This window comes from Tachysurus fulvidraco, chromosome 13, assembly GCF_022655615.1.
Source record: "Tachysurus fulvidraco isolate hzauxx_2018 chromosome 13, HZAU_PFXX_2.0, whole genome shotgun sequence".
NCBI lineage: Eukaryota > Metazoa > Chordata > Actinopteri > Siluriformes > Bagridae > Tachysurus > Tachysurus fulvidraco.
Window position 1 is genome coordinate 13,983,870 of NC_062530.1, and position 24,654 is coordinate 14,008,523.

The following is a 24,654-nucleotide window of genomic DNA, read 5'->3' on the forward strand; positions in this document are numbered from 1 at the left end:
GGCCCAGTTCCTGAAAATCTGACCTCTTGACTCCAGAATGGTCAAAGGTCTGTCAAAGTGTCATGGTCCATCTTTGTGTCTCTTCTCACCAAAGGCTCACTGATGAATGGGAAGCCTGGGGGAAACAAAAGCTTTCAGCAGAGACAAGCAAGCATGGGCTATACATAAGCACCTCTGCTCAGTGTGGATCTCCCTTTTCCAAACACAGAGAAAATTTCCTCACTTTCTAAATTCTAATTGAACTAAAATCTGAATACAATGTCCATGAAGATAACTCAAAAGAAAAGGCATAAGAATGTTCTAGTTTCTGTTCACACTCAGTCCTTGAATACCTGCATAATTATTTTAAGATCAAATACTACTAGGTCACTTTCACACCAGCATGATTCATGTCTATTGGCTTTAGATGATCTCCTTTACTATGTACTCAAAGTAAATACAATCTGTTCTATGCATTTTAACATGGGCTATATTAAAGTGTCAAATGTTTGATTTTTCCCAACTTGTGTAAACAGTTTTTTTCCTAGTTTGAATTCAGATTATAAAATATTTAAATAATCAAGCATATGAGAAAAACTTTTCATTACATTTGAAAGTCAGCCCACTCCATTTTGTTGTTTTGTTCCATTTCACTTTTGAAAAAACTATATCTAAACTCTAGTAAACAGTCAAACCTCTAATGTGCAGCCTTCTTTTCCTTCACTCTTTTCATCTGTTAATGTGTTTCAGATTTCAGAGCTTGCTATTGTCACGATCAGCGTGCCACGCGCTCCGCCGGAGAACCAGCACAGAGAAGCGTCTCCGGAGTTCTAACTCTGTTCCGGACTACACTCCCCAGCATCCTTCACTTACACTGATTGCACCGCCACCTGTTCCTCATTTCATCTCTCTACTTAAACCGCTCACGAACTTGACTCCAGTGCGAAGTCTCGATTTGTCTGACAATCATTCTGAGCATTTCCATGGTTTCTGTATTTCTGATCTCGACCCTATTTCCTCTCTACGACTTTCTCCTTGCTTGCTGCCTGTCTCGGATCCTCAGCCTTACGCCTCCTCATTACAGCTATAGTGTGGGGCCATTTTTGAAAATAAAAGGCTTGTGGTGAGGGGTCAACGTATAGGGTGTTTTGGGTGAAAGGTTGACTAACTGGAAAGAAAGTATTGCATTGCAGAGGAGAGATGTTTAACAGATTTATCGTTCTAAACACTTCACATTCTAAAGCATGAGATAAATCATTGGGCATTTGAAGCACAGGTAGTTAGAGCAAAAACTATCATTCTCCTGTATTTTATTTGTGTCTTACTCCTGTGTCTTCCAGCTCTGAAAATAAATTTAACCCTGAAAATTTTATATATATATATATACACGTGTATATATATATACGTATATATATATATATATATATATACGTATATATATATATACGTATATATACGTATATATATACGTATATATACGTATATATATATATATATATATACGTTGTAGCGATTTTGGCTCGCGAAGCAAGGTAAACATTTATAAGCAACTAAAACGTGTTATAGTGACTTCCAAATATTTTAACCTAAGTTGAAATTAACGGTACTGTAATTAACGTTACGCTTATTTGGTCTGTTCGTCCCGGCCAAGAAAGATTCGCTTTCCTTTTACTGTATACCGTAATTTAAATTAAATTAACTCAATAGAGCATGTAGTTCAGACCCGATGTTGCAGGTACCTTAATTTGTGAGCGAGACTCAGAGACAAATCACCTGTGGCTCAAAATTATGACATTTAATGAATGAGACAAACACAACATAAAACTACACAAACAAACAAAAGAAATAGGGAAAATGAAGATGAAAATAAAATAAAACAAAAGAAATTAAAATTGGGGAAAGGGAGGAAGAGACTGGAAAGAAGAAACTAGAGAAAGGAAGGAAAGGAATGGCAAGCTTAGACTTCAAAATTAAATCACACCCTAACTGGGAAATCGTCACAGAAACTTAAATTCACCTCAAGACACAATACAATACTATAAAATACTTACTTAAAATATGCATCTAAATTGGTTAGTAAAGGAAACGGTTACTTGCATTGGCTTACTGCACAAGAGTCCGGATACAACAGAGAAATCTCTGAAAAGTCAGTTAGGATGGGGTCAGACGTTCTTCCAAGTTCTCTTGAAGATCAGAGCAGTTGTCGTTCTTGGAAGTGAAGCTTGCTGGAACTTCTTTGAAGGAAGATGGAGTTGTCTCCAAGCTGTTCCGAAAGTCTGACCATGGATTGGTGGTGTTTGTGACAATTTCAAGGTCGCGAACTCCACCCATATTTGGGGACATGTCCAATACTACGGCCTGAGATTTTGGAGGGAAAAACTCCCTTTGTTTCATTTGTCTGTGGGCATGGTTTAGCTATCAAACTTTTAGATGACTTTAAAGTTTTATCCAAGGTGTATTAAGACGGTATGGCGCCTTTCGTGCTCAAATAAATTACACCATTGTTTGAAAAATGAGTAACCAAAAACTTTGTGGTCATTTGGATACTAAACATGAAAGGGAATGACGGTATAAAGGCAGCAGTACATTACATACACAGATCAGTAATCAAAGTGTAACTGATGTTAATACAGTGTTGTGTTCTGACACATGAATAAAATACGCCCCTGTCAGGAAAGTAAGGAGCAAATAATTTTAAGTCAGGTAAGCCTTAACAGAAGAAACACATTACAACAGGGTTATAAGAATAAGAACCTTAGAGTATCTTATCTACTTGTTTTATTAGTAAAAGGAATGTCTCATTGTGTTGTTTTGTGTGTGTGTGTGTGTGTGTGTGTGTGTGTGTGTGTGTTCTGGTTGAGGGCCCCTATGAGTTCAATCAGAGAAGCAGCATGGGGTTATCTGGTCTTTGTGTAGGCTCCAGTCATTCTGGAGCCAGTTGTGTGTGTGTAAAACTGGGTTGCTCATCGGTTGATTGAAGATTAGATGCCGAAGTTTAGGGTGACTGGGACCTGAAATCTAAATGACCTGTACCGGACGCTACACAGTCGTGATTGAACTTCACAGTGATGTTGAAGTCCTTCTGGTCACTGGGAAGAATAGGCTTATGCCTCTGGCCTGTCATCCACTGCATAACTTTACCAGCAGTCATTTGTTCAGCTTCACCTTCTTAAAAACAGGGGGGAAACTTGCAGTGAAATGAAAACAAGATTAACAGAACTAAAAGTATGTTGTGTCATTATAATAATACATAACACAATCCTCAACTTCCTGTAGGAAATCCTGGAAAAATTTCATTACATTTTAGGGGTGGGAGAAAAAATCGTTTCACTAAACTATCGCGATTCTTTTTAAAACGATTTTGAGATCGGTTTTCTTTGGCTCAGAATCGATATATATTTAATTATTTTACTTTTCCAGAGAGGTGGTGGGAAGACGTTATCGCTTTTATTCCAACAGAGGGCGAAACGTATTTTGTTGTTGTCTGTATTAGACGACGTCGTATCCGTTTTAAGCTGGAAAAGCAGAGGCAGGGGGGCAAAACTCTTTGAGAATTGTTTCTGCACCTTCACGTTTTAAATCACAAGTGTGGAAAGACTTTGGATTTTACACACTGCCAGGAAGAGCTGCGCTGGACATGACTAAAACGGTATGCAAACTCTGCCATACAGTGATAGCATATTGTGGCAATACGACCAACTTGAGTGCCCACCCGTCTTGCTCGACACCATCACGAGCTGAATTTCGGGCTGAACGCCAAACAACCTGCAACATCTCAACAAACTCTGGATGTGACATTGAGTAAATTACCATGCACTTCGGAGAAGGCAAAACGCATCACAGAGTCGATTGCTCTTTTTATCTGCAAAGACATTCGACCTTATAGCATTGTGGAAAATGCAGGTTTTCGAAATATGATCCATACTTTGGAGCCGAGGTACGTTATTCCATCGAGGAAGCTTTTCGCCAACACAGTCGTGCCTAAAATCTATTACGAGGTTGCGTCAGAAGTAAAAAAAAAAAAAAAAAAACGTTTAAGCAAAGCTCAACGCACTTAGCTGTGATGCCTGGACATCGCGAGCTACAGAGTCCCATGTAACCCTGACAGCCCATAAATAAATAAATCGTTAAATAAATCTAGTTCAATTTTAAATAAATTGTTCCGGAGCTTTTTTATTTACTGTTATTTATTGGAACAGTTTAACAGCACTTTTATTTTAATTCGGAGAGTATTGTTTTTAGTTGTTTTGTTGCACATTTAAATATTATATTCAAGTTTTTGGTAAGTTGGTAAGTTTTTTGGTAAGTTTTATGGTTCAAGGTTCTTTATGCACTATGTATGTATATGCTCCTGAAATAAAAATTCAGAAAGATGTGATGCATTGTTTATGTTAATATAACTTATATACAGTCTCTTTAAGGGTATGATCAAGTATTTGCCATTGTCTAATCTTTATTAAGCAATTAATATTAAACAATTTAAACAATGAATCGCAATAGCTACAGAATCGTAATATGTATTGAATCGGCACAAAAGTATCGGGATAGTATTGAATCGCCAGATTAGTGAATCGTCCCAGCCCTATTACATTTACTTCTTTGGTGTATTTCACAGAACCTTTGTCACTAAAGACAGTGTGGCAATTCTCCAGAATAAAGACTGCATCCACCTTGAATAAAAGAGATAGTGTTAGCATTTCTATTTGCATGTCACATAACATGCCCTCATTGTGAAATCACCACAATGGTTTACCCTGTCATCTTTTCCCGCTGGGACAAACAGTGGTAGACATAAGTCTGAATGCATTTCCATGACTTTCTGGAGATTGTAGAGCTGTGATAAACTTGATGCTTGCTGTTAACTGTAATAACATTTCATAAGATTACAAATGCAGATAAAAACATTTTGTACTCCGAGAATAAAAAGTAACCTGCTGTTGCTTTTCATGTCAGCAGACATCCAGTGTATGCACAGCTTAAAATCTCATCAGTAAGTTCACTCATATCATCTGTTGAGTTAACCTAAATACAGAGAAATAGAATACGGTCTTATTGTAATCCCAAATTTACTTTTACGACCTTAAAAATGACTATATAAAACCTGCATATCTAGGTAATATTTTACCTTCTCAATGAGCAGGGAGAATTCCAAATCTGTGACATCACTGGTAGTCACCTGTATACTGTCATAATCTCCAGAGGAAAGATATTGGAGAAACCACTCACGCAAAAAAAACGGCGGTGGTCCTACTTGTGATAGACTGACAACCATAATTTCTCCTGCACTTCTAATACCACAGTGGATAAAAGAAATCTTAAAATCAACCAAAAATGTTTATCGATGTGAAAAGTGTTGCATGATCAAATCTGCATACCTGAAGTAGTTACGATCCAAGCTGTTGAGACAATAGACTGGATTTTTCCCTTTTTTATCTTGACAGTGTTTTTATTCCATACAGCTCTTCACACTTTTTTAACTTGGTACTACTCATAAAAGGTTCACACAAATCCCCTCTATTTAACACCATATGGAAAGAACACCGCACCAAAAATAATCTGCTATTGCATTTTTTTATCCAGGGCATAACAAAAAGCCAATGAATACAAATTATAAATAAGCCTAAACAACCAAGGCGTCAGGAGAGAGAGCAAATCTGAAAACAACAAACAAAACAGAAACTTACTTAAGGTAAACCAAGTAACTTCCCTGACCAAAATAAAAATAAAATTAAAGACAATATTCTTACCTCTCTCGCTGACTAACGAAAAAACAGGTGAAAAATATAGAAGGGGTATATAAACCCAAATAAATCAGCGCTCATCTCCCTACACAGGTTGACAAAGGCAGACTCACACATCAGCAGTAACGTCGTTGTAACCACACTTTATGTTTACATTTCACAAATTGCTTAAATAGCAGACACAACAGCCATGGGCTGGGATAGCGGATAAGGAAAGACTCTCTCCGTGAGCTGCGTCTCTCTGCCATTTTATATGTAACCCAGCTTCCTGAGAGGGGAAAGTGATGTCTCCACTCATGCTTCCTTCAGACACGTAGAAGCTGGAGTAATATAGATGCCCTTTTATGGTCTTTCTGGCATGCTCTGCTTTGTCAAATGACCTCCACAAGCCTATAAATCACCAGGATTTCACACATGCTTCAGACACAACGTCCACAAAGAAGCATTCCCATAATGGCAGCATCGCGTTCCTTTCTCAGGGAACCGGGTTACATGCGTAACCTAGTGTTTTTTTATACACACTTGCACAAAGCCCTGCCTTTGCAAAGATCTTAAATTCCAAATCTTACATTATATAGTTTTGATTTAGGAACTATATATAATTAGACTTTTAAAGAAACTTTATTCTTGTGCTTTATTTAGAGAGATGTTTAAAACTACAACTAGCAGTCTAAAAATCTGCTTTAAGTCTGCTAAACTTCAGAACACAACTCTCCCACCCTATTAATTTTCCTGTGATATATCAAATCTCAAGTTCATCTGTCTTAGCAATGACTATAATAATTTTATATAAATAAAAAAACAAATAATAAAATAACAAATAAATAAACAAATAAATAAACAGGCAGCTATGTAAACATCAGTGGCCCAACTATAATGGAGTAAATAACATGTAAAAGGATGTTTCAGGTATATTTATCGCTAAATACTTTGTACTCTGCTTTTTTCCATAAACAAATATATTCATGCACTTCCTATCATAAGAACACAAATAATCATAATGATAATCATAATAATAATTATCTGGCTAGCTTTTCAAAGTCCACAAAAATGATCTCTCTCCTCTGCAAGTACATTTTGAGTTATGTTTAATTACATATATCCCATTTTAGTCTTCCCAGACTATTATTTATTTGTGCTAGGGTAGAAAAACTGTCAGATTGCAAATAAATGTACATATCACATATGAAGATGTTCAGACATTTAAGGATAAAGTAAGACTGTACATCCATTTCACTGCTCATCAGTAGATCTCACTGAGCAATGACTTTAAAATTGTACCAGAAATCTTAACTACTAGAGAAATTACCTTAACTCCTACTACTAGGGAAAGTTCAGGCATTATCTATTGATGAACATATACAGTAAGTAAGGGAACAAGTGGAGGGCACCATTGGCCTTGGACAGGATAAAGTGCTTACTGATTATAAATGACTAATAATATGATGATTGAAACTAGAAGTGTGATTTATGATGATATAGGTCTTGTTTCCCAACCCTTCTTTTTTATGTTATTATTATTTTAATTTTTTAATTAATTCATTTAAATATTAGTAAACAGTATGCCAGTTGTTGAGACAGTCCTAACATGTCTAAAGAGACATGTCTAAAAATAAATGATACATATTTATTTATTTATTATTTGCATTATATAATTATGCAAATGTGTGCATTATGTGCATTGTATGTACAAAAGTAACCAAGAAATATATAGTGTATGTACAGATAATATACAAAACAGATGTTAAGGGAGATTTGTATTTTATTTTGACAGCAAATAGTAAAAATATATATTTTTTAAATAAACAAAACAAACAGTGCATTTAAAAGCAGTCAATCTGTGCTACTGTAAGCACAGTACTGTACAGCCAATTGGGAAGCATTTAAAGTTCCAATTTATTTCAAATGAACATCCAGAAAGTCAGTCTATCACTGTGTCTATTGACTGAAGATAATAAATAGTCTTTAAATTGTCCCTGAAATTGTGTCCAGCTGTGATTACAACTTGAACCATGCTGGGCCTGTGTGCAAAAGAAAAACAGAGAGAGTAAAGAAAAAAAGAGAGATGGGGATAATCACTGAGGTATATATAACCTTAACACTAAACCTGTGTTTCTGTTATACAGTGAAAGCACTTGGGTTTGAGAAAAAATATATGTATTTAAAATATATATATATATGTATATGATAGAACACAATTTTAGCTTTTTTTGTGATATGTATATAAAGATATTATCAACATAATTAGAATATGACACCTTTATTTACCGAAAACGTATTATAGAATATAACTGACATGTTTCTGGTTTTACACATGTTTAAAGATAACTCTAAATGTCTAATCATGGTGTGTGTCTTGTCAATGCTGCATTTGTTCTTAAAAGACATTTTTAATACATGAAGACCAGAGAGCTATCTATGAGAGAAAATCAAGCTATTCTGATATTGAGAAAAGAGTTCACTGATATACTGGCAACACACATCTAACAGGTAAGGCAAGGAAAACAACAGCAGTTTATGACAGAAACTTTGGGAGCTGTGAAGAACAAATAAAAAGCAGCAGTCTGTGTTCAATGACCACAACGGATCAAGGGTGAAGGTATCACAATCCACTGGTTGAAGAAGACTTTCAAAGCAGAAATCTAGGGGCCATACCACAAGATGCAAACCACTCACCTGCAGTAAAACTCAGAAATCTGTATCAAAATGTGCCAACAAATGCAGAGATGAGCCAGAACCATTCTGGAATCAAGATTAACTCCTGATAATATTTGTGATTAAATTCAGTTGTCAAGAGAAACATTCCATCTACCAATTTACAGTATAGTCCTAATTGGCAGGAATGTCATCACACACGAAGACTATGATCTAAAACACAATGCCAACTCAACAAAAAAACTTCATCAGGGTAAAAAAATTAAAGGTTTAAAACCGGCCAAGTCAATCATCCGACATTAACTAAGCATGCATTTCGGAAGACTGAATCTATCTATTCTGTAATTTGTTTAGAACAAAAAGATGTTGCAATGGTCAATGTAAGCCAAACCATTGAGGGCTGGATTCGAAATTACGCACAATCACATTACGGTCTGTTCCAACTTGCATGAATTTCATATATATACTCATTGTACATATATATATAAACTAGTGCTGGGCAACGATTAAATATTTTAATCGCGATTAATCGCATGATTTTTCTGTGATTAATCGCAGCGTGTGCAAAATTCAATAATGAAATCAAAAGTAGTGTATTGCGTAATTTTATTCTTTCAAAGTACTGCTGTATGAGCAAAAGTGCAATAACATTTGGTTTGTCAAAACTTTAAACAATTAAAGTGCTTTTTTAAAGCAGTTAGAAGTTAGTAGCAGTTAACACTTCTTGTAAATCTTAACTTAAACATTAATGTAATCAAATTAAATATAACAGTAATGTATATATAAAACATTAAAACATAAATCAATAAATCATTAATGTTTTGTTTAGTGTGTAAAAATATATATATATGTCCAGAACCTCGATCATAAATTATAACTGGCCCCTTCCGAGCAATTTAAGTGATACTTCAGACTCGAAGTACTCCAATGATACGATAATTTAGCTTTGCAGTGGTTACAAATAGCTTTAGTTCTATCAACTCCACCGTGTGGAAGAGGTTTAAAATAAAAATGTCTATTTAACATTTTAGTACCTTTTTCCATTTTTCTGTCCTCACCAGATATTTTCTGTTTCGCGCTGTACATCTCTTATGCACACAACAAATGCTTTCATTGGCTGAGACGCGTGATAACGCTCATCCCAAGCAGCCAGTAGCCTACTGATAAATATCCCACCCCTCCTGTGACCCAGTCTATCTATGTGTATTCAAACGCAGTAAGCAACGGACTTTCAAAATACAAAGTATGTTAACGCGCGATGAACTAATTGTCGGCGTTAATTAATTAATGCGTTAACGTGATAAAAAAAGCGTTAACTTGCCCAGCCCTAATATAAACAAATGTAAATATTAGTCAAATATAACACAATTAAACACAACATGCAGTTTTTAAATGAAGGTTTTTTTATTAAGGGTAAAAAAAAATCCAAACCCACATGGCCCTGTGTGAAAAAGTGTATACCCCCACCCCCAAGTTAAAACATAACTTAACACTCGTTTATCACACCCGAGTTCACTTTCTCAGGCCTGATTATTGCCACACCTGTTCACAATCAAGAAATCACTTAAATAAGATCTGACTGACAAAGTAAAGTAGACCAAAAGATCCTCAAAAGCTACACATCATGTCAACATCCAAAGTAATTCAGGAACAAATGAGAAAGAATGTAATTGAGATCTATCTCTCTGGAAAAGGTTATAAAGTTTCGTAGCGATATGGCATTGCATTCGTTAAATACTGAACTTAACATGAAAATTCAAAATGGCCGACACACAATATGGCGGTCTGAAAATTGTTTGGTATCGTTTGACTCGGCATGCCTCAAGGAGTCTAACAACACCTCCTTCATGATTTTAGACTCACGTTTGCAGTAGTTATAAGCAAAAATAGCTGTTTTTAAAATCTCGTGGCCACTAGGTGGCGCTGTTACAAAATGTTGCATGCACCCTCAGGTCATGACTATAATGACATATACTTCATGATTTTAGACTCATGTTTGCAGTAGTTATAAGCGAATTAGTTTAAAATCTCGTGCCCACTAGGTGGCACTGTCACGAAATGTTGCATGACTATATGGTCATGACTATAATGACATATACCAAGTTTCGTGTCGACATGCATACGTTTTGTGAAGATACGGCCTCACGTCCGTTTTGGCATGCTCGCCACCATGTATGTTGCCATGGTATATGAGAAGGCATTGGTCTATCAAAAAGCTTTGGATAACTTTTTGTCTCGGGTGTCTCTAGATGCTACATACCAAAGGACATGCAAATGGGACAAACGGTCTAGGAGGAGTTTGAAAAAGTAGGTTTCACAAAAAATTCAAAATGGCGGAAAGGTAATCATGACAGAAATGACGTCATATAGTGCATTCAAATCGGCATGAGCAAAGGGTCCAAAATATGCAAAAAGTTTGTCTCTAGGCCTTACGAGTCAGCAGTTATGAACATGAACATAATTAGTATTTGGACTGTTGGTGGCACTAGAGGGTTTGAGCTTCAATGACTTCAATGGCAGAAGAGGAAGAATAATAATAAGAAAACTGACAATAACAATAGGTGTCATCGCCCCTTCGGGGCTTGACCCCTAATAATAAGAAAACCGACAATAACAATAGGTGTCTTCGCCCCTTTGGGGCTTGACCCCTAATAATAATAAGAAAACCAACAATAAGGCATTGTTTTAAAATATCATGGCCACTAGGTGGCGCTGTCACGAAACGTTGCATGCACCCTCAGGTCATGACTATAATGACATATACCAAGTTTCGTGTTGATACGCATACGTTTTGCGAACATACAGCCTCACGTCTGTTTTGGCGTGCTCGCCACCAAGTATGTTGCCATGGTTTGGTATCGTTTGACTCGGCATGCCTCAAGTAGTCTAACAACACCTCCTTCATGATTTTAGACTAAAGTTTGCAGTAGTTATAAGCGAACATAGCTGTTTTTGACATCTTGTGGCCACTAGGTGGCGCTGTTATGAAACGTTGCATGCACCCTCAGGTCATGACCATAATGACATATACCAAGTTTCGTGTCGACACGCGTCTTGGCTGCCGCTGCTCTCCCCGATAACAATAATTAAACATCATATACACTACATAGACTACAATGAGGATCTATTGCTTATGGCTTGTACTTGCCTGGACTGTACTGCATCTTGTACAGTCTGCAGTACTGTTTCAATACTCTGCTGCTGAACTTTTGAGTTTCCGTCCGTGTTTATATGACTCAATACCTCCTGTACTGCTTGCTCATCCGGACATCTTATATCTGCCTAGGCGGAAATATATTCATCGTGGCTCTCGGCGGAACTTCTGGTTTAATAAATCAAGTGATATAAAGTCATTATGGTCAGCTGTTCGACGCCCACCAAGGAACGCCGGTCGCCGCGCCGGTCAGCGTGTGCTGGCGAACCTGGCTAACTCGGCTACCAGACCAAGCAACAACAGCGCTGTCAGTTTCGGTCTTCTTAACATCCGCTCTCTTACGAGTAAAGGGCATCTTGTGCAGGATCTTCTTGCAAATCGCAAGATTGATTTTCTCTGTTTGACCGAAACATGGCAGCAACAAAATGACTTTATTGCACTCAACGACGCCATTCCGCCAGGTTTTGTTTACATCTCTCAACCATGTGATTCTGGTCGAGGAGGAGGTCTGGCGATAATCTACCGTGAGAAGTGGAGACTGAGGTCAGTGAATGTTTCTGTCTCCCTCTCATTTGAGGCTGCAGTTTGTCGGCTCTCTGGATCTACTCCAACTATTATCAGCTCTGTATATCGACCACCAAAATTTAACAAGGATTTTATCCCTGACTTTGCTGCTTTTTTGAATGAAATAACTACTCTTTCACCAAATATAATTCTTGTGGGGGATTTCAATATTCACATGGATGATGTTCACAACAACCTTGCTAAAGAATTTACATCTTGTCTGGATAGCTTCGGACTGCAGAAACATGTGAATTTTCCCACGCATATTAAAGGACATACTTTGGATTTAATCTGTTGTTCAGGTGTCTCTCCAGGCAACCTCAATGCAGACTTTTTTCCATGTACTGATCATCTGTTACTGTCCTTTAATGTTGATCTTCCTCTCTTCAAATCAAAATCTTCACGTATTATATCATTCCGGAAAATCAAGGACATTAATTTGGACAACTTGTCTTTAAGCATTGCAAGTCTTCCTAGGGCTGACAGCTGTTCCACTCCAGATAATTTGGTCTCTCAGTACAATAATAGTCTCCATAATTTGTTGAATACTTTTGCTCCAGTTAAGACTAGGACTGTTTCATTTACTGTTACTGCACCCTGGTTCACTCCTTTTCTCAGGCAATTAAAAGCAAAAGGACGACAGCTTGAGAGACTTTTCAGAAGAACTGGCCTTACTGTCCACAAGGAAATGTACTCAGAACATATGTCTCACTATAAAGACACTATTGCTAAAGCTAAATCTACATACTATTCTGGCTTAATCGGTTCTAATGAAGGGAATTCAAAGCTTCTTTTTTCCTTATTGAAAAATTTTACAACACCCACCGACTCACTTCCCTCTCATTTGTACTCATCTGATTTCTGCAATACTTTAGCATCATTCTTTACCTCAAAAATTGAAGGCATTCATTGTCAACTTATGGCCACTTCTGTTTCTACTCCATGTGTCTCAGTTCTACCTGTTCCTACACAATTGTTCTCTGAGTTTATTCTGCCCACAATTGATGATATCTTAAAACTTATTCATCAATCTAAATCTTCAACCTGTGTTCTTGATCCTTTACCAACTGTCCTTGTTAAGGCTACTGCTTCCTCTCTGTCCCAGTTTATTATGGATATTATTTATTCTTCCCTTACCACTGGGGCTGTTCCTTCTCTTTTCAAAACAGCTGCTGTAACTCCAATTCTAAAGAAACCAGGTTTGGACACCAACAACCTTAATCATTTTCGTCCTATTTCTAATCTTCCTTTCATTTCTAAAATTTTGGAAAAAGTTGTTGCTGCTCAACTTCATATCCACTTGTCTGGCAATAATCTATATGAACAATTCCAATCTGGTTTTCGCCCATTTCATAGCACTGAAACAGCTCTATTAAAAGTCACAAACGATTTGCTTATTGCAGCTGATTCTGGTTTACTATCCATCCTCCTTCTCCTTGATCTGAGTGCAGCTTTTGATACAATTTCCCACGATATTCTTTTAGACAGGCTTTCCACTATTGGCATCACCAACACGCCTCTGAAATGGTTTCATTCATATCTCTCTGATCGCACACAGTTTGTTCAACTAAAATCATTCACCTCTTCTGTAGTTTCCGTTACCTCTGGTGTTCCCCAGGGCTCTGTTCTTGGCCCTTTGTTATTTATTACTTACCTTTTACCCCTTGGTCATATTTTTCATAAACATCAGGTTAAGTTTCATTGCTATGCGGATGACACCCAGCTCTACCTTTCCACAAAACCACATTCCAAACTCCCTCCATCTGCTCTTTCTGATTGTCTCATTGACATAAAATCATGGTTTTCAGCAAATTTTCTTAAACTAAATAGCAATAAAACAGAATTTCTCCTTATAGGCACAAAAGCTGTGCTTAACAAATTTTCGAATTTTCTTATTTCCATTGATGAATCTCTCATAGCTCCCTCATCTCAGGTTAAGAGTCTTGGTGTCATCTTTGATAGTACCCTTTCTTTTACCTCACATGTAAATAATGTTACTCGGGCTGCATACTTTCACCTTCGAAATATCAATAGGCTTCGTTCCTTTCTCACCACTCAATCTACCACCACTCTTATTCACAGTCTAGTAACCTCCCGGCTTGACTACTGTAATTCTCTTCTTATTGGGCTTCCTCACAAAACCCTTCATAAGCTGCAACTCGTTCAAAACTCTTCTGCCCGTATTATCACTCGTACTCCCTCTATCCATCATATTACACCTGTTCTGGAACAGCTACACTGGCTTCCCATTAATTTTCGTATCAAGTATAAAATTCTTCTTCTAACATTTAAAGCTATCCACAATCTTGCACCTTCATATCTTCTTGATCTTCTTCATACTCCAAAACCAACTCGCACTCTTAGGTCTTCTTCTTCCACTCATTTCATTGTTCCCTCTGTCCGTCTTGTAACGATGGGGAACAGAGCTTTCAGTTACTCTGCACCTCAGCTCTGGAACTCACTTCCATCTGAGCTCCGTAATATTGATTCTCTTTCATCATTTAAATCTCAGCTTAAAACTCATCTGTTTAGTTTAGCATATTCTAGATCATGATTTGTAATGTTGGTCCAAATTTTTTTTTTTTTTTTTTTTATGTAAGTATTGTATAACTATATTTTTTGTTGTTTTTCTTCTTCTTTTGTACAGTGACCTTGAGTGTTAGAAAGGCACCTTTAAATAAAATGTATTATTATTATTATTATTATTATTATTATTATTATTATTAAGTTTTGCGAAGATACGGCCTCACGTCCGTTTTGGCATGTATACCAAGTGTATCACCAAGGCCATATCCCAAATTGTAGGGCGATTCCAGCTCTGTCCTTGAAAACAACTCAAAATTATAGTGATGTTTTACAAATGACAAAATTAATGTTAATTAAATTAAGCACTTCGTGTTTTTTGGGTTGACACCAGGGGCAGTTCTAGGATTTCATCTTTAGGGGGGCTTAGCCCTCGGTGAGAATTTAAAACAAGAAGAGTTCTATATTATATATGACAACTCTGGTAATAAGAATAGTGAAATTTCACTGCTTTTGGTTGCCGTTTTTGCGTCTTTCCGCCGATTAACGTTATAGATAAATGCCTCCAGCTCTGACTGGGTGTACACGCTGCTTTTCCGTTCAAATACAGCAGACAGCTGAAGACGCACTTTTGAAAGACTACAACAGACGCGTGTAAAAGCAAAGTAAAAAAAAAAAAAATCGCTCTTGGATCAAACTGATAATTTTCTTTCCCATCGACAAAATTTCCTGCATTTTAACTTAATTTTTATTGTTTATTTATGAAAGTAAACATTTTCCTTATAGTTTTAGGGTGGCTGAGATTACAGACAGGGGGGCTGAAGCTGTCCTAAAAAAGGTCTAGAACTGCCCCTGGTTGACAAAATTCGCAACGCATTCGCCAGGAATCCTTTTTGATGCTGATTATTTCAAACATCTCCCTCATATATGGCCATGGGTGTTCAGGAATGTCCTCGTTGTCAGTTATTTTAACTTCGGTGACTCCCTCTCAATTAAAATTAGCCATTCCTTTTGTAGACGTGCTGCTCAATGTTAGCTCCGCTATCCTTAGTCTATGTCTGATAGCCAGTAATTAATACAGTACACCAGTCACATGGTGAAAAAGCCGCACAATGATAGGATGATAGGCTGGAAACAGCGCTCAGTGAGAAGAAATAATGCTAAAAGTAATGAGTCCGTTTTGAAAATGTAAGAAGTAAAAAGTACAGATATTTGTGTAAAAATGTAATGAGTAAAAGTAAAAAGTTGTCTGAAAAATAAATAGTAGAGTAAAGTACTGATACCAGAAAAATTTACTTAAGTACAGTAACAAAGTATTTTTACTCCGTTACTTCAAACCTCTGCCGTACGTAGGAAAGTTATGAAATTTTGCACACATGTAGAGGCCAGCAACTTTGGTGCGTCTAGCTCAAACCCTCTAGCTCCACCAGTCCAAACAATTTGGGGGCAGGTTGGCACACAATATGTCTTGGGTGCTAATATCAGAATCAGAATCAGCACCACACACACACACACACACACTCACTCACTCACTCACTCACTCACTCACTCACTCACACACACACACACAATCACTCACTCACTCACACACACACACACACACAACACACACACAGAGAGACACAGACATTTCACAACGTTTCATGACAGAGCCACCTAGTGGCCACGAGATTTTCACGTTAAGTCCAGTATTTTACGAATGCAATGCCATATCGCTACGAAACTTGGTATGGTTCATCAGTGATCAGTTCATCATGTTCTGAACGCATTTGATCGGCTTGACCCCGGAATCGCTGCTTGCAGCTATATTTAGGGGTCAAGCCCCAAAGGGGCATAGACACCTATTGTTATCGTTAGTTTTCTTATTATTATTCTTCCTCTTCTGCCAGAGAAGTCAGTGGCAGCCCATAGAACCGTACATAGGAAAGTTATGGAATTTGGCACACATGTAGAGGCCAGTCTTAGAAGTCACTCTAGCAACTTTGGTGTGTCTAGCTCAACCCTCTATACACCAGTCCAAAACTAATTCTAGTATTTGAGGGGGCAGGTTGGCACACAATATGTATACTGTGCTAATATCAGAATCAGAATCAGCACCACAGTGACACACACACAAACATTTCGCAACGTTTCGTGACAGCGCCACCTAGTGGCCACGAGATTTTGATGTTAAGTTCAGTATTTTATGAATGCAATGCCATCTCGCTACGAAACTTGGTATGGTTTATCAGCGACATGTTCTGAGCGCATCTGATCGGCTTGACCCCGGAATCGCTGCTTGCAGCTATATTTATTATTCTCCCTCTTCTGCCATTGAATTCAATGGCAGATAAAAGAACCACACGTAGGAAAGTTATGAAATTTGGCACACATGTAGAGGCTCAAACCCTCTGGCTCCACCAGTCCAAACAAATTGCGGGGTGGGTTGGCACACAATATGAACCGCACGTAGGAAAGTTATGAAATTTGGTACACATGTAGAGGCCAGTCTTATAAGTTACTATAGCAACTTTGGTGTGTCTAGCTCAAGCCCTCTAAACACCAGTCCAAAACAAATTCTAGTATTTGAGGGGCAAGTTGGCACACAATATGTATTGGGTGCTAATAGAATCAGAACCACAGTGACACACACTCACACACACACACACACACACACACACACACACACACACACACACACACACACATCAGTGACATATTCTGAGCGCATCTGATTGGCTTAACCCCGGAATCGCTGCTTGCAGTTATATTTAGGGGTCAAGCCCCCAAAAGGGTGTAGACACCTATTGTTATCATTAGTGTTCTTCTAATTATTATTATTATTAGGGGTCAAGCCCCGAAGGGGCGTAGACACCAATTGTTATCGTTAGTTTTCTTCTTATTCTTTTTATTCTTCTTATTCTTATTCTTCCGCCACTGAAGTCAAGAACCCAACATTGGCACACATGTAGAGGCCAGTCTTAGAAGTTATTATAGTAACTTTGGTGTGTCTAGCTCAAACCCTCTAGCTCCACCAGTCCAAACAATTTGAGAGGCAAGTTGGCACAAAACATGAACCGTATGTAGGAAAGTTATGAAATTTGGCACACATGTAGAGGCCAGTCTTAGAAGTTACTTTAGCAACTTTGGCATGCCTAGCTCAAACCCTATAGCTCCACCAGTCCAAACAGTTTGGGGGCAGTTTGGCACACAATATGTCTTGGGTGCTAATATCAGAATCAGCACCACAGTGACACACACACAGACATTTCGCACACGTGTAGAGGCCAGTCTTAGAAGTTATTATACCACTTTGGTGTGTCTAGCTCAAACCCTATAGCTCCACCAGTCAAAACAATTTGGGGGCAGTTTGGCACACAATATGTCTTGGGTGCTAATATCAGAATCAGAATCAGCACCACAGTGACACACATTTCGCAACGTTTCGTGACAGTGCCACCTAGTGGCCACGAGATTTTAATGTTAAGACCAGTATTTTACGAATGCAATGCCATATCGCTACAAAACTTGGTGGTATGGTTCATCAGCGATATGTCCTGAGCGCATCTGATCGGCTTGACCACGGAATCGCTGCTTGCAGCTATATTTATTATTATTATTATTATGTTGGCTTTGTAGAAGCCAACATTCTGATTTCCGTTATAAGCTTATTTTTATTATGTTGGCTTTGTAGAAGCCAACATTCTGATTTCCATTATGAGCTTATTATGCTGGCTTTGTAGAAGCCAACATTCTGATTTCCGTTATAAGCTTATTATTATTATAATTATTGTTATTATTATTATTATTATTATTATTATTAGACAAAAATTTATTTTAAAAAATGCGGCACAGGGCGTTCGAGCCACATGCACCAAATTCGGATATGTCGTAGACCCTGGTCTGAAGTTTGTTGCTTCTATTTTTCTAAGCGATCGGAATTCCGGCATTCCCGGTACGGAAGCTCAAAGTGGCCTTTTTTCCCATAGACTTCCATTATAAACTTTTGAGGTTTATAACTCGGCAAGTTGTCGACCGATTTACACCGAACTCGGACAGGTTCTTTAGGACCTTACTCCGGACGAAGTTTTTATTTCGGAGTTCCGACGGAATTTTCTTTTTTCCCGAAGTCGACGATCGAACATCCCATAGACTTGAATGGGGAATTCTGAAAAGCCCTCTAAGCTCTCACAGACACAATACATCCAACATTAAGAATTGCATGTACTGTTCTATGCAGTATAATAAGTAGAATCCCATAATCACTGCAGTATTGACATGAAATGTCCAAACCCTCAGTAGCCACTTTTTGCCAAAAGTATTGGCACACCACCGGGTATTCTGGTGACGTCACTCGACACCACATGATGTCACGTGTAGCCCCGCCCCCAAAACAAGCGAAATCAAAAATTTGCACAACATGGACATGTGACATATCAAAACACTCAGCCCAATGAGGGGAAATGCCCCATGGGTATTCTGGTCACGTCATGTGACGTCACGTGTAGTCCCGCCCCCAAAACAAGCGAAATCAAAAATTTGCACAACATTGACATGTGACATATCAAAACACTCAGCCCAATGAGGGGAACTGCCCCATGGGTATTCTGGTCACGTCACGTGACGTCACGTGATGTCACATGTAGCCCCGTCCCAAAAACAATAAAAATTAAAAATTTCCACAACATGGACATGTGACATATCAAAACACTCAGCACAATGAGGGGAACTGCCTCACGGGTATTCTGGTCACGTCACTTGACGTCATGTGAGGTCACGTGTAGCCCCGCCCCCAAAACAAGCAAAATAAAAAATTTCCACAACATGGACATGTGACATATCAAAACACTCAGCACATTGAGGGGAACTGCCCCACGGGTATTCTGGTCACCTAACGTGACGTCACGTGATGTCAAATGTAGCCCCGCCCCAAAAACAAGCAAAATTAAAAATTTGCACAACATGGACATGTGACCTATCAAAACACTCAGCACAATGAGGGGAACTGCCCCACGGGTATTCTGGTCACGTCACGTGACGTCACGTGTAGCCCCGCCCCCAAAACAAGCAAAATCAAAAATTTGCACAACATGGACATGTGACATATCAAAACACTCAGCACAATGAGGGGAACTGCCCCACGGGTATTTTGGTCACGTCACGTGACGTCACGTGTAGCCCCGCCCCCAAAAGAAGCGAAATCAAAAATTTGCACAACATGGACATGTGACATATCAAAACACTCAGCACATTGAGGGGTACTGCCCCACGGGTATTATGGTCACGTCACATGCTCATGTCCGCTCACCTCTAAAAGTATTGGCACCCTAGTGGTCCAGCAGCTTTCACAATATTTCTGTCCACTTTCCTCCAAAATGCACCGGCCTTTGCGAATAGTTGCACCGTCAAAGCCAACATCAAAGTTTGTCGCGACGAACTTTACAAATCTAGTTATTATTATTATTATTATTATTATTATTATTATTATTATTTTCTTAGACAAAAATTTATTTAAAAAAATGCGGCCTAGGGCGTTCGAGCCTCATGCACCCAATTCGGATATGTCGTAGAACCTGGTCTGAAGTTTGTTGCTTCTATTTTTCTAAGCGATCGGAATTCCGGCATTCCCGGTACGGAAGCTCAAAGTGGCCTTTTTCCCCATAGACTTCCATTATAAACGTTTGAGGTTTATAACTCGGCAAGTTTTCGAGCGATTTACATCGAACTCGGAGAGGTTCTTTAGTACCTTACTCCGGACGATGTTTTTATTTCGGACTTCCGACGGAATTTTCGGTTTTCCCGTAGTCAATGATCGAACATCCCATAGACTTGAATAGGGAATTCCGAAAAGTCCTCTAAGCTCTCACACACAATACATCCAACATTAAGAATTGCATGTACTGTTCTATGCAGTATAATAAGCAGAATCCCATAATGACTGTAGTATTGACATGAAATGTCCAAACCCTCAGTAGCCACTTTTTGCCAAAAGTATTGGCACCCCACCGGGTATTCTGGTGACGTCACTCGACACCACATGATGTCACGTGTAGCCCCGCCCCAAAAACAAGCGAAATCATTTTGTGCTGTATTGACTTGAAATGTCCAAACCCTCAGTAGTCACTTTTTGCCAAAAATATTGGCACCTTCCCCATGGGTATTCTGGTCACGTCATGTGGGGCAGTTCATGTGGGGTCACGTCCAAAAGTATTGGCAGACTAGCGGTCCAGTAGCTTTCACAATCTTTCCGTCCACTTGCCTCCTAAAGTAACACTGACCTTTATATTCACTCGCCTCCAAAAAGCACAGGCCTTTGCGAATACTTGCACCATGAAAGCCAACATCAAAGTTTGTCGTGACAAACTTTACAAATCTAGATTTATATATGATAAATGATTATAAAACTATTTGCAACATTTTTAAACAGATTTATTTATCTATTATACGGGCCTTCAAGGTCAAGAGCCATAATTTCATTCATTCATTTTCTACCGCTTTTATCCGAACTACCTCGGGTCACGGGAAGCCTATCTCAGGCGTCATCGGGCATCAAGGCAGGATACACCCTGGACGGTGTACAGCCATAATTTAATAAATTAAAATGTAGATTTACTAATCTAAAATGTTCTGGGGTAAAATCTCTTCTAAATCTACCAACAATGCAACATAATGGCATTAAAAATAGAAATGAAAGTATGGACAATTATAAAGTATATGCATCATACACCAAGCACAATTTGAAGCATGCTTCAACATATAAACATAACAGCTTTGTATCACACACCTCCATGGTCTAGAATAAACTAAAACGCTGTGGCATCGGCAGTAGGCTGACCTGCTGAGAGTAGAATTGAAAAGCCAAAGTGTTGAGAAAAAAAGAATCTCAGACTCTGTTTTCTGATCTGCGTCTGACCTCTTCCCTTTAAAAGAAATTGAATTTTTGCTTTAGAATTTTCATGGAGCCAAAGGGTTTGTAAGGCACTTTCATTATAATCGACAGCAGACTTTTGTGTGTAATCGTAATTGCAGTTTGGCAATTTTAAAGTTATGTTAATGTTTATATATATATATATATATATATAATGTGTGTGTGTGTATGTGTGTGAGACAAACTACTGTAAAACACCACTCCTTGAAGCATTTGCTGGCTGTGAGGGGTTTTCCTCTCTTTTTCAAACTTGCAGGTCTCTGGCGAGAACACACAACGTGCTTGGGGTAAAATTAGATACTTGAGTGGAGATACAGTACATTGACTATTGGAAATCCCTGATCACTACTTTGATACCTATCTCTATCTTCCTTGCTCTTCCCAACTCTCTCCAGCACTGAAATCTTAAAGGCAGATAAAAGGTTAAGATCCCAATTCTCACTAGTATTCTAAAGCAAACTCCAGCATTACTGTTAACCTGGGTTGTCTCTGTTCCAAACATGTGTGCCTAGGAGGCAGCTGAGTTGCTGAGGGAGGATGAGGGGAACCTGCTCATTTGTTTGAAAGAGGGGATTAAATGAAAAATGCAGTATTGAAGAGAGCAAATAGGGGAGAGGGGATTAGGGCCTTTTTTAAATGGTCCACGAATATTCATCGGTATAGTGTGTGTGTGTGTGTGTGTGTGTGTGTGTGTGTGTGTGTGTGTGAGAGAGAGAGAGAGAGAGAGAGAGAGAAAGAGAGAGAGTGTGTGTGAATATATCAATAATTAAAATCAATTAGGAGTATAAAAACTGCATCTTGTATAACAAAGAGCCAAAAGTTTCCTAGGTTAAGTATTACAGCATTAATTAGCTTACATTAATACCAATGTCAACAGAAGATTTTGTACAAGGATATTTAGGAAACACAGAGGGATAAAGATAGAGAGGGGAGAGAGTGAGCGAGAGAAAGCTCTATTTATTATTTCAGTTTTGTTTATAGCAGCTGGGCAGATAAGTTCTGAGTTTTTATCATAAATTAACAAAATTTATTATATAGACTATTATTTACAATTCATCATATGTACAGTATATACATACTGTACTCTCTCTCTGTCTGTGACTGTGAATTCCATTTGTAAATTTAGCCTTTCTTTCTTTCTTTCTTTCTTTCTTTCTTTCTTTCTTTCTTTCTTTCTTTCTTTCTTTCTTCTTTTTATTTCCTGTCCTACATTGCTCTTCTTGGCACTCACTCATCCTGGTGCTCACTATGTTTTTTAAAACCTAATTAGTAACTTCAAGTAACTTATTAGCTGTTTGTTTTCAAAGCCTCCTGTGCTCGAGACTTCCCAGATGTGGTGGGAAGGTAGAGAGTCAATTGTTTTTTACAATAGCAAATCTTTCCCAACTAAACACATTATATCAAACCCTGCATTGATATCTGCATATGCATATATGAGGCTAAAGTTACAATGCATTTTATTTTTTTTCATTTTTACTCTGCTTCTACTACTGAAGCCAGGCAGATGTAAAAGCCCTTCTAGCGAATTACAACTCCCAACCCACCTGCTGAAGACTCTGATGCACCAACTTGCCTACAATCGATTGCTTGTTGTTGCAGCTGGGCTCCATTTGATGGTTTATATAAGCGGTTCCACATGCATTTAGAGGGAGGGGAATGAAGGCTGGAGGGTTAGAAGGGTGGAAAACAGCTGAATACATAAAACAGGCTCTCGGAACCACTTTGTGGTCCAGGAAAAGAGAAAATGGAATAATAAAATTCAAATGGTTTCATCTTATTTTCTGGACTTGCAGATGGTCATTGTTTACCTTTATGATGGGATGCAAGGAATGAGTGTGTGTGTTAATTTGAATACATGTTGTGTGATCATTAATGACAGAATTCAAAGTGCATCACTTTTTCCTTTTCCTTTTTTTTTTTTAAACCTTGCTATCCAGTCTGAGGTTTAGAGTACTGGGCTCAGACTACGATCCTGACTAGTCTTTCAGTTCCTGCCACTGAAAAACATCCCCACAGCATGATGCTGCCACCCCCATGTTTCACTGTATGGTTGGTATTGGCCAGGTGATGAGCAGTGCCTGGTTTCCTCAATCTTTGTTTCATCAGATCAGATAATTTGGTTTCTCATTACTAGGAGTCATTCAGATGCCTTTTGCTGATGAGTGGCTTTCATTTGGCCACTCTACCATACAGGCCTGATTGGTGAAGTGCCACAGAGATAGTTGTTCTTCTGGAAGGTTCTCATCTCACCACAGAGTTCTTGGTCACCTCCCTGACTAAGGCCCTTCTCTCGATCGCTTAGTTTGGCTGGGTGGACCACTCTAGGAAGAATTCTGGTGGTTCAGAGCTTCTTCCATTTATGGGTGATGGAAGCCACTGTGCTCATTGAGACCTTCAATGCTGCAGAAATTTTTCTGTATTGTTTCCCAGATCTGTACCTTGATACAATCCTGGCTCTGAGCAATTCCTTGGACTTCATGGCTTGGTTGGTGCTCTAACATGCAGTATTACAGTTATTAACATGCACTATTATAGTTATTTCAGAACTGAAATGAGGTTTATTGTATTAACAGAAAATGCGCAATATGCATCAAAACGAAATTAGACAGGTGCATAAATTTGGGAACCCCAACAGAAAAATCACCAATATATATAGTAGAACCTCCTTTAGCAGAAATAACTGGATGAATTTGATTCTGGATGAATCAAAACATCCCCAGTTCAGTTAGGTTTGATGGTTGCCGCGCATGGACAGCCCGCTTCAAATCACCCCACAGATTTTCAATAATATTCAGTTCTGGGGACTGGGATGGCCATTCCAGAACATTGTACTTGTTCTTCTGCATAAATGCCCGAGTAGATTTTGAGCAGTGTTTTGGGTAGTTGTCTTGTTGAAATATCCAGCCCCGGCATAACTTCAACTTTGTGACTGATTCCTCAACATTTTTCTTAAGAATCTGCTGATATTGAGTGTAATCCATGCGACCTTCAACTTTAATCAGATTCCCAGTACCGGCACTGGCCACACAGCCACACAGCATGATGGAACCTCCACCAAATTTTACTGTGGGTAGCAAGTGTTTTTCTTGGAATGCTGTGTTTTTTTGCCGCCATGCATAACGCCCTTGTTA